This window comes from Thamnophis elegans, chromosome 1 (assembly GCF_009769535.1).
Source record: "Thamnophis elegans isolate rThaEle1 chromosome 1, rThaEle1.pri, whole genome shotgun sequence".
Lineage (NCBI taxonomy): Eukaryota > Metazoa > Chordata > Lepidosauria > Squamata > Colubridae > Thamnophis > Thamnophis elegans.
This window is the reverse complement of record NC_045541.1, coordinates 157,329,947-157,343,461: the sequence shown is the minus strand read 5'-3', so window position 1 is coordinate 157,343,461 and position 13,515 is coordinate 157,329,947. Positions and strand designations below refer to the sequence as shown.

General features: G+C 48.3%; 1 protein-coding gene across 3 annotated transcripts in view; it reads left to right on the top strand.

Moving 5' to 3' along the window:
* FBXO34 (F-box protein 34) overlaps nt 1-13,515 on the top strand; it is a 71,088-nt gene that overhangs the window by 34,083 nt on the left and 23,490 nt on the right. The window contains exon 2 of one of the 3 annotated variants that reach the window (XM_032236359.1): nt 781-859. The exons of 1 other annotated variant lie outside the window; for it this stretch is intronic. The gene's annotated coding sequence lies outside the window, so the exon portion shown is untranslated. Of the gene's footprint in view, nt 1-780; nt 860-13,210; nt 13,301-13,515 lie in introns of those variants that run through there. One more of the 3 variants, XM_032236374.1, reaches the window with a different exon arrangement.

Below are 13,515 nucleotides of genomic sequence, written 5' to 3'. Positions count from 1 at the left end.
AGGAGAAATTTCCTGACAACTAGAACAATCAATCAGTGGAATGACTTGCCTCCAGAAGCTGTGGGTGCTCCATCTCTAGAGACTTTTAAGAAGAGATTGGACAATCATTTATCTGAAATGATACAGGGTCTTCTGCTTGAGCAGGGGGTTGGACTAGAAGATCTCCAAGGTCCCTTCCAACTCTGTTAACATTTATAGAGCTTCCTATCTGCTAACCAATTCTGGGTGGCTCCCAATCAACCATGAAGGGATGTTATCTGTTAGTGCTACCGTAGTAGCACTTGAGTTTCATGGATAAATCGTCTTACTTTGTACAAGAAAAATCCCTGTATTGCAGTAACATTTTTTTTAACATTTACCTCTTTTGTTTATATTTTGTCCAAATGCTAGATATTTTGATAGGCAGTTGGATTGCTGTGCTCAGGGATTCCTCTCATTGGTAGTTTTGAATTGAGGCTGTGCAGGAGATGTCAGACATTAAGCATATCTCTCTTTATCAATGTGTCTTTAATCTTAGCTATGATCAATGTGGTACTTTGCAGATATGTTGTAAATGAAAGGCCAGATTGCTTGATATGTCCAAAAGGCACCAGGTTGGAGAAGCCACCTTGATTTACATTGTCAGTCTCTGTGTCCTCCAGAGAATTTAGTCACAACGTTCCTTCTGCCACCTCCCTTACTGCATTTGTTCTCATTCCCTGTAACTTGAATGCTATGTTTTTTTTATTAAGATGTCTGCTAATTGCCTATAACTTCATCCCTTCCCTATTTGCCTTTCAGAAATGCCCTTCAAAGGATTATATAAAACACTGCGAGTGCTGTGATGTCTGAAACTGCGCAGAGGGGCTGCTTTCTGAAGGTAGTCCTTAAATTTGCCCCCCCCCCCCCCAAATGTGTCTGTGAGCAGTTCAAATTAATTTCTTATTGTCTCCTTGGGGTTGGAGAATAGAATCTGTCCTAGCCTGTGCAGTGATTCCTCCAAAACCGGAAATATGCTACATCATAACATGATCCATTTCTTATGATGTAAAACGATCTAATGAATAAGCCATGGTTTGTTTTAGGGCAGTAAACCCCACCATTTGCTGCTAGTTTACTGATTGCACTTTTGTTTTAAGTATAATGTGTAAGTAGGAATGCAGGGTTTGTGTGTGAGGTTTCAGAGATTGTTTTTGTGTTGTGTCCAAGCTTTAAAGCATTGTACAGGGCTACAAGGCAAGTATAGTTTAGAAAGGAGAGAAATCGCGGCATGGTTAAGCAAATGCTTATTATCTGTAAGACTTTTAGAGCAAAAGTTACACTGGAATCACTTTTATGTGTGAGAGGATGCTGTTAAGAATATAAACTGAGGGAGCACATCTTATAATTGCAAGAGAAGTAGGAACTGCTAGGAAGGCCATATATATTTGGCAGGCAACACTACACTTCTAGCAAAGCTGCAGCAAGTTTTAAGATATATAGTCTAAATACATCTCTAGCTGTCAAAATCAGCTACCAAATTACAGCAGTTCTTTTCCATGTGTATGTGTGTTGATATGGTTTTCTTGATGAGAGCCATCTCAGAAATGTATTAATATCTTGAATTAGGATGGTGCATGAAGAGAACTGAGTAAGCATTGCATTTTCCCCACTGTTATCAATTTTTGGTATTAAAATGAAAACTTCTTTGTGGTTACATTTGCATTTGCTTAAAAAATAATAATAACGAAAGAAAACCAGCAAATATTGGGAAGTGGTGGCTCAGAGGTATTCTAAGCATTTTGCTAGAGCTCAGAACAGGGATACTGCTGTGAGAAATAAATGAAACAACTAATGTCTCCCGAGAGACCACAGGTGTCCACATACACAGCAGGTATTCATCACACGTCTGCAGGATTTTCTTGCACTGACTTTCTCACCTTCTAATCAGTCTGCTAACTGTGAATGAATGAGTGAATCTCTGCTCCTCCAGATGCTCTTAGTGCAAAGGTGCTTCTCAATGCTTAGTTTCTCTATAATTATGGCATTATTGGAACTTAGGAGAAACTGACCTCAAAGAGATTCATTTACTGCTTAAACAAAGGCTCCCTTTCTCTACCATTGCTTGTCCTGAGATGATGTTGCCAGGTGATCAGAAGGAGCTGTTTGAACTGTTCCATATTTTGTGCAAGAAAGTTGCTGTGTAACTTGTTGGAATTAAGAGGTGTTGATGCTGTAAGTCTTGAACACACCTGGCAGCTATTAGTAAGCAGTGGCATTGATTGTCCGTACAAGTTGATATTAATTGTTTGATTACTGGCTTTCATGAATTTAGAATCTCATCTGGCATACCAAGGAGAGCATCTGTAAACCAGAAGGAAGTTTTAATATTTTTGTGTCTTAGTGTGTTACCACGTTGTTGTAGTTTATTTTTGGACCACTGATGCGCCCCACAGATTATGTGTAGGCAGCTGAGAAAGTAAATTGGCAAAGTTATTCTGAGTGTGAACAAAAGAGAAAGTAGTTGGGCACGTCTGTCCTGAAGTCGTGTATCATGTATTTCCTTACTCAAGAAAGATAAAATAAGGAATGTATTAAAAAGGGGTGGTGGATCTGTAGCTATCCAGATACTGTTACACTACAAATGCTACCATCCCTCACAGTTATCCATACTGATTGGGGCTGCTAAGAGCTGTTGTTTAAAAGTATCTGTAAGGCCATAGATTTTCCACCTGTTATAACAACGCAAGTGTCTGCCTCCAAAGAGTTCCCTGTTGGCTATGAATTATTTGAGCTTTTCTCTTTATTGGTGAAGGAGGCAAACCTGAAGCTAAGGTGCCACAGCAATCCCATCCAGAGAAATGATGATTCTTCTGCATCAGAAGTGATGCTTTTTCATTCATTCCCCTCACTAAAAAGCCACATGGTTGTGTGCTGGAAATGGAGGTTGATTGTAAGGGAATAAAGCCAGTCTCTATTTCTTTGCTACATGGCTGCCTCAGATTCACTTAGGGTCTTTTTATTTTGCTCAGTTTTCCAAGCTGCATAAATTGTTCTGAAACATTTTCTTGTTTATGTCAAACAGGTCCAGGCTTTCCTTTCAGACATTTAAGAGTCCCTCCAGTGTATCTATCCAAAGGATTGATTGATTAGGGATAAACAAATGGGTAGAAAACTTTTTTTTTCAAAATAACTGGGTGGGGGCTGGGAGCACGGGTGGTGGTGGTTGCGTGCACATTCGCAGGGCGGTATGGTGCAGAGGGGGGGGTGTCGCACACATTCCATTGGGTGTGGGCATTGGTTTCAGCACGCGAAGATAAAAAGGTTAGCTATCACTGCTCTAAGTATTCGACAAAGGCATTGGGGTTGGCAGGAATGGGTTTTGGTCCTTTCCGCAGTGATGTCATGTGCTGTGCATAATAGAAACAGAGCTAGTTCCCAGGTTAAGAACGAATTCCATTCCTAACTCAATCTTTTAACTCAAATTTGTATGTAAGTCAGAATTCATACTTGCAAATGGACAGCCTATTACCAAAAATGGGAGTTTAGCATTGTCCTTGAGCCGACGAAGCACTGAAGCAGCACAATGCTTCCAAGAATTGCTGAAAACAGGCTGTATATTAAAAACATGTGGCTTCAGCAGTTCCTGAAAAGATTGCGTGGCTTCAGCGCTTTGTCAGCACGAGGAAGAACGCCATTTGCCATTCTTAGTAATGGGCAGCCTTTTTGTACTACAGATTGTCCATAAGTTGGATGTCCTTAACCTGGGGACTCCCTGTAGAGAAAACATAGACTATGTTCACTATTTCTTACAGTGGTATTTAAAGGATGACTAATTCTGTATTATGGAAAACCATCAGCCAACCTCTACTGAAAATTGAATTGCAGCTGCTATTTTGATAGTGGATAGCAGCTGTAAATGGTCTGCATCCCCCCCCCTCCTCACAAGTATTGGTCAGAGAGCCAGTTTGGTATAGTGATTAAGATGCTGACCCAGAAACCAGGAGATTGAGTTCTAGTCCTGCCTTAGGCATGGAAGTCTATTGAGTGATATCGAGCTAGTCACTGTCTCTCAGTCCACCTCACAAGGTTGTTGCAGGGCAAATAGGAGGAGGAAGGGCTATTATATGTATGTCATCTTGAGTTACTTATAAATTAATAAAGGGGTGATAAAAATCGAAAAGATTTTTCGCTGCATCAAAGAAAATGTATTTCCATTCAATCTGCCTTATGATTAGAATATCCTTGTAATGCCAGGCTGCTTGCTTGGGACAAAAACATGAAGGTGAACCAGCTACAGTAGAACCTTGGGTCATGAACGCTTCTGACCACGACCAAATCGGGTGCCAATCAAAAAATCTGCTAAATGTTTCACTCTGGTTGTGAATACATCCTCGGGTGGCGATCAAACACAGCCGCGGCTATTTTACCTTCCCTGCCACTTTTTTTTTTTTTACGTGCATGCGCAGTCAGTCTTGCTTCTGGTCACGACCAAATTGGGTTGCTACCGAAGTCCTGGAACTGATTATGGTCGTGACTGGAGGTTCCACTGTACTTGGAGATTTGTCTTTCTTGTTGTACTTCCAGGGAAAGTACAACCCTATTGATAAAAAATCTTCAAAACTGTGAATATGCTTAAAGAGGTGTCCCAAGCATCGCAAATACCCTCTGAATTAGATCAGAACACATCAAGCTCCAGATCTGTTGTCTTCTGCAGATGAAGTACCTCAGCGTGAACTTTTTCCAATATTTTCCAGAAGGCTTTGCTTTGGTGAGACCATTTGGTTGGCTTTCAGTGAAAATGCTTTCATTTCACATACGTCATTCTTGTAGCGTGGTAATGCTGAACTTTGACCAGAAGATCTGGTCTCCTGGGTTTCAGTCTTAATCATGGATTCTGTCTTATCAAACATTTTCATTCATAAAGACAAAGTCCACAAGCTATTTTCCAGATTCAAGAAGTTTCTCAAAATTACAGATGTCAGTCTGCCTACAATTCAGTAGTATTCAGGATTTCCCTCTCCAGGGTCAAAGACCAACATGTTATATGGAATCTGAATCATTTTGTTTCAGGGCTCCATAAATAATTTCCTGTGATATACCGGCACTTGGATTTTGATACTCATTGCCACATTGAATCTGAATCTGTATCTGGTGAACTTATGATTCACAAAATATTGTGTAATAATAAATATGTTGCTCTTTAAAATGCCCCCAAAACTTTTGATTGCTCTGCAGGCAACTTCCTGTAATATGCCTGCTTTTCACTTGCAATACACTGAGGTGGCAGGCAGACATTTTAGTGATTAATCTGGTAGGTCCAACACCTCAGACAAATAGTGGATTGGGGAACACTTTCTGACCATCAGACATATTGGATTGGGTGAGCCAACTGAAAGCAAAGGAAAATAAATATTTAGGAAGTGTGGTAAAATTAAGTGCCCTAGAGCTCATGTGGCAGATTGACCTATGGTCTAGAGGTTGTATATTTCATAACCATAAAGTTTCATTTATTGTCATCTTTGTGTCAGAGCAAGGCCTCATTTATTTACTTATTTCCTGCCTTTATTATTTTTACAAATAACTCAAGGCAGCAAACATATCCAACACACCTTCTTCCTTCTATTTTTCCCACAATAACCCTATGAGGTGGATTGAACTGAGAAAATGACTGGCCTAAAGTCACTCAGCTGGCTTTCATGGCTAAGGCAGAACTTGAACTCATAGTCTCCTGGTTTCTAGCTTGGTGTCTTAACCCAAACCAAACAGTTCTAGAAATGGTAAGTGATTTGGACATTGGATTCATATTTTCTCTCACTCCAGAAGAGCAATTAAGATGAATCTCTTTTGTCAAATTTTAAATGGTTATGTCGGTATTTGTTTTGTATGTTTTGCCTTTTTCCAGAATGGGAGGAGGGAATGGTCACACGTGGGTTTTATCACAGCCTGATTGGTCCAAGGCTGAGAGGAAATCTATAAATACCGGTGCCTGTCCATTGCTAGCCCAGATTCTCTCTCAGCCTGGTCCAAGCTGTAGAGTAGTTGGATAGGTTCTGTTTGTTTTCTCCTTTTGGGTGAGTTCTATTCAATCTGATTCCTATTTGGCTAATTGGGCACTTTAAATTCAAATTCTAAATTGATCTGCTGCGGCCCCAAGGGACAGATCTCTGCCTCGGGCGGCTGGGGGAGAGCCCAGTGGGGCACCAGTCTCCCCCCCGCAGGCCAGGAACCTTTGCCCGTCCCCGGGTGCGGGGGTGCGGTTCCATTCAAACTGCTTCGTTCAAACTACTTGAAGGGGCTGTTTTTTTGCAGCATTCAAACTGCTTCGTTCAAACTACTTGAAGAGGCTGTGTTTTGCAGCAGGAAAGTGAAAGTGAAACTTTAAGCCTCGAGGCTCCAGCGTGCAGATCGCTCCGGAGGGGGCCCCTCGCTGCAGGCTTCCTTTGTTTGTGTTGCCGGGGAGACAGAGCAGGGGGGGAGAGCGGCTCTCCCTGCTCAATTTACAGTGAAGCCGGCTAGAAGCCTGGCTGGGCTGCTGGTGATTATTTCCAGCCCTTTTCTCCCGCGCACGGAGTTCCGGTGGCCATTTTGGAGGCTGCCACGTGCGTGAGGCCTTGCCTTATTGACGGGCCTAGTGCGGCCTAGTGAGAGGCCTTGAGCCTAGGTCTCCCCACAGGCTTCAGGCCCTGGTCTCAGGTGGGACTTTGGAGGCCGATTCCTGCTCCTTTCGTCAGACACGTGAGTGGGGCATGGACGAGGGAGCGGAGATTCCCCAGGGGCAAGGGGCAGGCCCTACTGGGAGTGAGGAGGCCTTGGATCGGGAGGTGGGGAGGGGGGCTCCCCCTCAGAGATCCCTTTCTTCAAGGCGCCCCTCCAGTTCTGTCTCTAGGGATGAGGCAGCTCGCCATAGGGCGCTGGAAAGGACCTTTGCCAGGGCAGAAAGGCAGGCCCAGTCCTCCAAGCCTTTATCTAGGGACAGATCCAGGTCCCCTGTTAGGCCCATTTCAGAAAGGTCTCTACTTAGAGGTTTTAGCCCGGCTTCTTCATGCAGCTCCCCTGGTAGGTCACAGGCCTTCTCCAGGAGGGGGCATTCTCCATCCCCCATAGATGATCCTCTGGAGGGCACGTCCAGAGGCCCCTGTTCCCCCCAAAGGTTGGCTCCTCAGGGCCCTGCTTCTACTTATGGGGATGTGGAGGATCTGGATAATCTCCCTGAAGGGATTAAGAGGCTTATTTCGGCAGCCATCACTCGGGGCATTGCCCAGCGGGACAAAGGCTCCCTTTACTCTAGGCATGGGGGGCTGAACAGGGCTCAGTTTCGGGCTTCCTCCCCTTCCATGATCAGTGAGGCTTCCTTCCTGGGTGGGGGGGAGTTACCCCAGGAGATGGGATTCTCAGATGATGAGAATACCACTGTTTCGGAGGAGCCTTCTTCTAAGGTCCTATTTATGCCCGCCTTGTTTAAAGTTCTCTTGGATAAGGCGAGGCACACCACCAAGGTTGGAACTGGGGATCCCTCTGTGCCCCCCCCAAGGGATCCCGACATGGTCATGTTCTCTGCCACGGCCACCAACAAGGAAGAGATCCCTGCCCCTCCCTTGTTCCTAGAGGTTCTGACCGACCAGTGGGCTAAACCTTCCACTTTCTCTTCTCCAGGTAGTACCGACCGTCGGCATTATAACATGGAGCAAACCTTTGCTCAGGCCATTCAGCTCCCGACGGTTGACACCCCTGTGGCCGCATTGGTGTCCTCCTCCCCGGTGGTGTCGGGCGATGCGGCAGATAAGATGAAGCCGGAGGATAAGCGCGCAGAGCTTACGTTGCGGAAGAACTTCAATGCCACAGCGTGGGCCATTAAGGCGGCGGCCTCGGCTTCCTACTTTAATCGTGCCACGGTCATGTGGCTCAAGAAGCTGCAGGCACGCATTCCCATACAGGAGGACCGGATCCATCAGGATCTGGTCAAGATTCTGGCGGCGTGTCAGTTTTCAGCTGACGCGACCTTGGACACGGTCAGGTTTGCTTCTAGCGCCCTGGCCACCTCGGTCACCTCCCGTAGGCTCCTGTGGTTGCGCCATTGGCAAATGGACAACAAAGCGAAATGGGATTTGGCGGCTGCCCCCTTCAAGGGGCCCGATCTCTTCGGGGAGGCTCTTACTCGCATCCTCGTGGAGGATAAGGACAAGAAGAAGGTCCTACCCTCCACGGCTAAGAAGGCCGAGAACAAGTCACGTCCCTTCCGTAGGCAACGGTATAGGGCCCCTAACTTCGGCTATAACCAGCGCTTCTCTTCTTTCTCTTCTGACAGGCATTTCTTGGGGCAGCCCTTCCAGGACAGGAGCCGTTTCCAGGGCCAGGCTCGGCGGCCCTTTCGGGGGGGAGGCGGCCGTCCCTTCCGCAGGGGGAAGTGACTCGAACCCGAGTCATCCCATCGGCGGCCGCCTCGCTCTTTATGCGGACCGGTGGGACGACATCACGTCGGACGCCTGGGTTCGAGCCACGGTTCGTTACGGGCTCAGGTTAGAATTTCTCTCCACTCCTCCAAATCTCTTTCGGTCGTTCCCTCCATCCCGGAGTCGAGAGCGCCGCCGCCTGATGAGTCAGGCGATCGCCCACCTCCTCGAAATCCATGCGGTGGAGGCGGTTCCCGCAGGGGAACGGGGCCGGGGCCATTACTCAAATCTCTTCGTGGTCCCGAAGAGCACGGGGGGTTGGAGAGCAATTCTAGACCTCAAGCGCCTGAACAGGTTTCTGGTCTACAGGCGGTTCAAAATGTCATCGCTCAAGTCCATCCTTCAGGGCATCAGGAAAGGCGATTTCCTGGCCTCCGTGGATCTCACGGAGGCCTATCTTCATATCCCCATCCTGCCCGCTCATCGCCGGTTCTTGAGGTTCTCCCACGGGCCCTACCATTACCAGTACAGGGCTCTTCCCTTCGGCCTGGCCTCGGCCCCGAGGACCTTCACAAAGGTCCTGGCGGCTCTGGCGGCCCATCTGAGATCGGTCCCGGTCCGCCTCCAATGTTATTTAGACGATGTCTTGCTTCAGGCGGGCTCCCTGTCTCAGGCCGTTTCAGATCTTCAGATTACCATTCGAAGCCTCCAGGCCCTGGGGTTCTCGGTAAACTTCGAAAAGAGCCATCTCACTCCCTCCACTCGCATTCTGCATCTGGGGACAGTCATAGATTCCAAGTTGGGGGAGGTGCGTCTGTCTCAGGAGAGGCAGGTCAGCCTTCGTCGGCTGGTTCGCACAAAGCGCTCCGTTTCCATCCTCTCTCTGTCGCAGTTATTGGGCAAGATGGTCTCTTGCATAGGGATTGTCCCGTGGGCCAGACTCCATCTTCGGCCCCTTCAATGGGAGCTTATCCCCTATCAGAGGGGACGAATGAGCAATTCCCTTCGGACTCTCCGCATCTCGACGGGAGTCTGTGCATCCCTGGTGTGGTGGCTCTCCCCGGCCATCCAGCGGGGGTGTCTGTTCTGGGAGCCGAACAGGTTGACCGTCACCACGGACGCGAGTCTGTTCGGGTGGGGGGCCCTGGTGGGCTCTCGGTTGGCTCAGGGCAGATGGACGGCCTCGGACCTCCGTCACAACATCAATTGGCTGGAACTGAAGGCCGCGCGTCTGGCTCTGAGTCACTTTCGCTCCTCGGTGGAAGGGAGCCACGTTCTCCTCCTGACGGACAATGTGGCCACCAAGGCGCACATCAATTGTCAGGGCGGGACCCACTCGAGAGCCCTCTGGCTGGAGGCTCTGCGATTGGGGTCGTGGGCGGAGAAACACTTACAGTCCCTGGTGGCGGAGCACATCTCGGGACTCTCCAACGTCCAGGCGGACTGGCTCAGTCGAGCAACTCTGGACAACGGCGAGTGGCAACTCCACCCGTCGCTGTTCCGGGAGATCTGTTGTCGGTTCGGGTCCCCCCGGGTGGACCTGTTTGCGTCTCCCGAGAACACACAACTCCCGCGTTTCTTCACCCGTTTCCAATCCAGCTCGGCAGAGGGCACGGATGCCCTCAGGAGCCGGTGGCCCCCGGGCCTCCTCTATGCCTTTCCCCCCATTCCACTCATCCCGGGGACCGTCAGGAAGGTGGTGACGGAAAGGGCCCTGGTCATTCTGGTGGCCCCGTTTTGGCCCAGGAGACCCTGGTTTGCGGACCTGGTTCAGCTGTCAGTGACTTCCCCGTGGAGGATTCCGCAGGGGGAGGTGGTCTTACGGCAGGGGGCCCTGATTCACCCAGAGCCTCAGTGGCTTCAGCTGATCGTTTGGCTCTTGAACGGCGGCTTCTAAGGGGGGCTCATCTGTCTTCCGGGGTCATTCGCACCATCGAGGCGGCCCGTCGTCCCTCAACGACCCGCATTTATAACTCCACCTGGGCAGCGTTCATCCGCTGGTGCTCCCCCAAGGGCATCTCTCCCGTCAGAGCCACCATCCCCAACGTCTTGGATTTCCTTCAGAAGGGCCTGGAGGACGGGCTCTCGCAAAACACCTTGCGTCGCCAAGTGGCGGCTCTGTCCTCGGTCTTGGGGGGGGCGGGATCTTCTTCTCTTTCCCAGTCTCCTCTGGTCAAGCTGTTCCTCAAGGGGGCGGCAAATCTCAGGCCTCCCCCCGTTCATAGATTCCCCACGTGGGATCTTCCGCTTGTCCTCAAGGCATTAACAGGAGCCCCGTTTGAACCTCTCCGCTCGGTGCACTTGCGCTTCTTATCACTGAAGGTGGTCTTCCTGGTGGCCATCACTTCCGCCCGGCGTATATCCGAGCTGGGCGCCCTGTCTTGTAAGGACGACCTCTGTCATTTTCACCAGGACAGAGTGGTCCTTCGCCTTGACCCGGCGTTCGTCCCCAAGGTAAATACCCCCTTTCACAGGGCTCAGGAGATCGTCCTGCCTGACTTCTGCCCGAGTCCGTCCACTGACAGGGAGCGTCTTTGGCATCGTCTGGATGTCCGCCGTGCCTTGCGGATCTACCTCCGGCGGACCAAGGATTTCCGCAAGTCGGAGGCCTTGTTTGTCTCCTTCCTACCTGGAGCTCTGGGTTCGAGGGTGTCCTCGGCTACCATCAGCCGTTGGCTGCGTCAGGCCATCTCGGAGGCCTACGTGGCCTCAGGGCGGCCGGTTCCGTCAGGCGTCACGGCGCACTCTACAAGGAGCGCGGCAACCTCGGCAGCGTGGGCCACGAGGGCCCCGTTTGAAGACATCTGCCGGGCGGCTACCTGGGCCTCTCCAACCTCGTTCATCCGGCATTATCGTCTGGATGCTTTCGCGTCAGCGGACGCGTCTTTCGGTCGTAGGGTCCTACAGGGGGTGGCAGCTGAGGCTCCCCTTGGTTCCTAGAGTTCCTGTTCTCCCTCCCTGGGACTTTAGCTTGGGTATGTCCCACGTGTGACCATTCCCTCCTCCCATTCTGGAAAAAGGACGTTGGTCTTACCTGAACGTCTATTTTCTGATGGGAGGAGGGAATGGTCACAACCCGCCCTGAGTTCTGTCTGTTGGGGCCAAGGGGAGGGCCCGGGGGGTGTTTCCCGGGGTTTGTTGTGTTGTTTCTTGTTTTTCAGTTGTACCGTTCATGTTCGAGAATCTGGGCTAGCAATGGACAGGCACCGGTATTTATAGATTTCCTCTCAGCCTTGGACCAATCAGGCTGTGATAAAACCCACGTGTGACCATTCCCTCCTCCCATCAGAAAATAGACGTTCAGGTAAGACCAACGTCCTTTTATTTTATTTTGATATTTTATTTTTAATTACCTTGAGTACCCAATTGAGTAGATTTAGAAAATTATTTGTTTTTATTTGTATCTATTTTTCCTCCTATCCCTGTTTCCACCCCATGGTTTAACAAGATATTAATTTGAAATTAATCTGAATCTTCAGGCTATGAATGAAATCCTTTAGTGGAAAGAATGGTGCATTTATGAATATTTGCCTTCAAGTCCGGGCAACAAATTCAAAAGACCAGCTACATTTTAAACTGGGATTCATTCTAGAATGGATTTATGAAGGATATATAATGTTATTCCGCTGTCCTTCCTTCCTTTATTTTCTATTCTCATCCAGAAAAATCTTCCCTGTCAACATTTTATCACAAGCAAGCTCATGGCACCTAAATGTATTTGATGTTTTGCAAATGTATACACAAAGCCTGAGTTAAATTGAATCTCTGGGCAATGCAAAGCAAATCTTAAAAATAGTTATTTAAAACCACAATTTCTTAAACCGCAGTGCTCAGCCTCCCTACCCTAACTTCTCTTCCCCCACTGGTATTAATCCCCAGATGATGAGTGCTATTTGACAGCAGCAATTCACAAATGTTCCTCCTCCAGTGTATTTCGTTTGATGAAAAACAGGGATTGTGGACTCTCCCGCAGCGCCCAGAGAACGGCCGTTCAGGTAAGCCAACGGTCATTCTGTTCAATATGGCATCCTGAAAACCAATTTCGTTGTATTTAAGTACAATGACAATAAAGATCATACTTATACTGAAAATATTAGCTTTTCATTTGGAGAAAAAAACAACGAACCACCACCAAGTTTATAACCTTCAGGGCTGTTAATATTTGTGTTACTTGTCAAGGAGGAGCTGAGTAACATTTCCAGAGCTTGGTGCATCAAGGCTTTCTACAGCTTAATTTTCTTTTTTCTAATTATAGTTTATAGCCTTTATTTAACTCCCCACCTTGGGAATGATGGTGCTTCTCAATCCAGCTGAACAAGCACTTGAAGCATCTGTTGTGAACTGACTCAGATACCTTGACTAGCAATCTCAAGCCTATTATTCCCACCCACAACGGTTCTGTTAAGATGTCAGGGGAGAGAGTGCAGTGCTGGTTAGTCAATGCTGCTGGTTGAGCCTGGGAACTTCTGTGTGCCCAGTATATTAAGTGTTTTGCTTAGGTCCTCATTTGTACATTTAAATTGCTGTCTCTCCCCCACCCCCACTATCTGAATGTGGCTTTTCTTCAAGGACATATTTTTGCCTAATAGACGGTCTTCTCTGGGCCGGTTTTGTGCCGTGGAAAAGCAGGCTCTGCTGATTGATCCTGCAGCAGTTCTGTAACGCTGGGTTCTGAACGTCGTCCTCATTCCCATGGTAACGGACTGATGTCACAGCCAGAAGGACGTGATTTCAGTGCCTGGATGATGCCTGGGTTTTGTTTCAGGTGAAGAGCAGGTGGACTTTTGACACGACTGAAACTCCAGGGATGGGATGGGAGTGGAATGGGGCAATTCACCTCACCGGTGTCAGCCTTCTTGCATAAACAAAAGAGAAGTGTGGAGGCATGAATCAGCTGCTTCTTTTGCTTGCCTGCTGACCGACCTTGAAGAGGGAATGACCTGCTGCAGGTATTTCTTGTTTGGATAAGTGTTTTATTCTGGCATAGCAGGGTAAAGGAAAGGCAGGGGGGCGGTCAAGCCTTTCCTTTAGCTCTCCCCAGCTTGGTGCTCTCCAGGTAGTTGGGTCAACGCTCCCATCATCCCAAGCCAAGAGATGGAAGAAGGCTGTTTTAGCACGGTACATATTTCCCACTTGCTTTGCTATTGTTTTCCAGTGTCGTGGC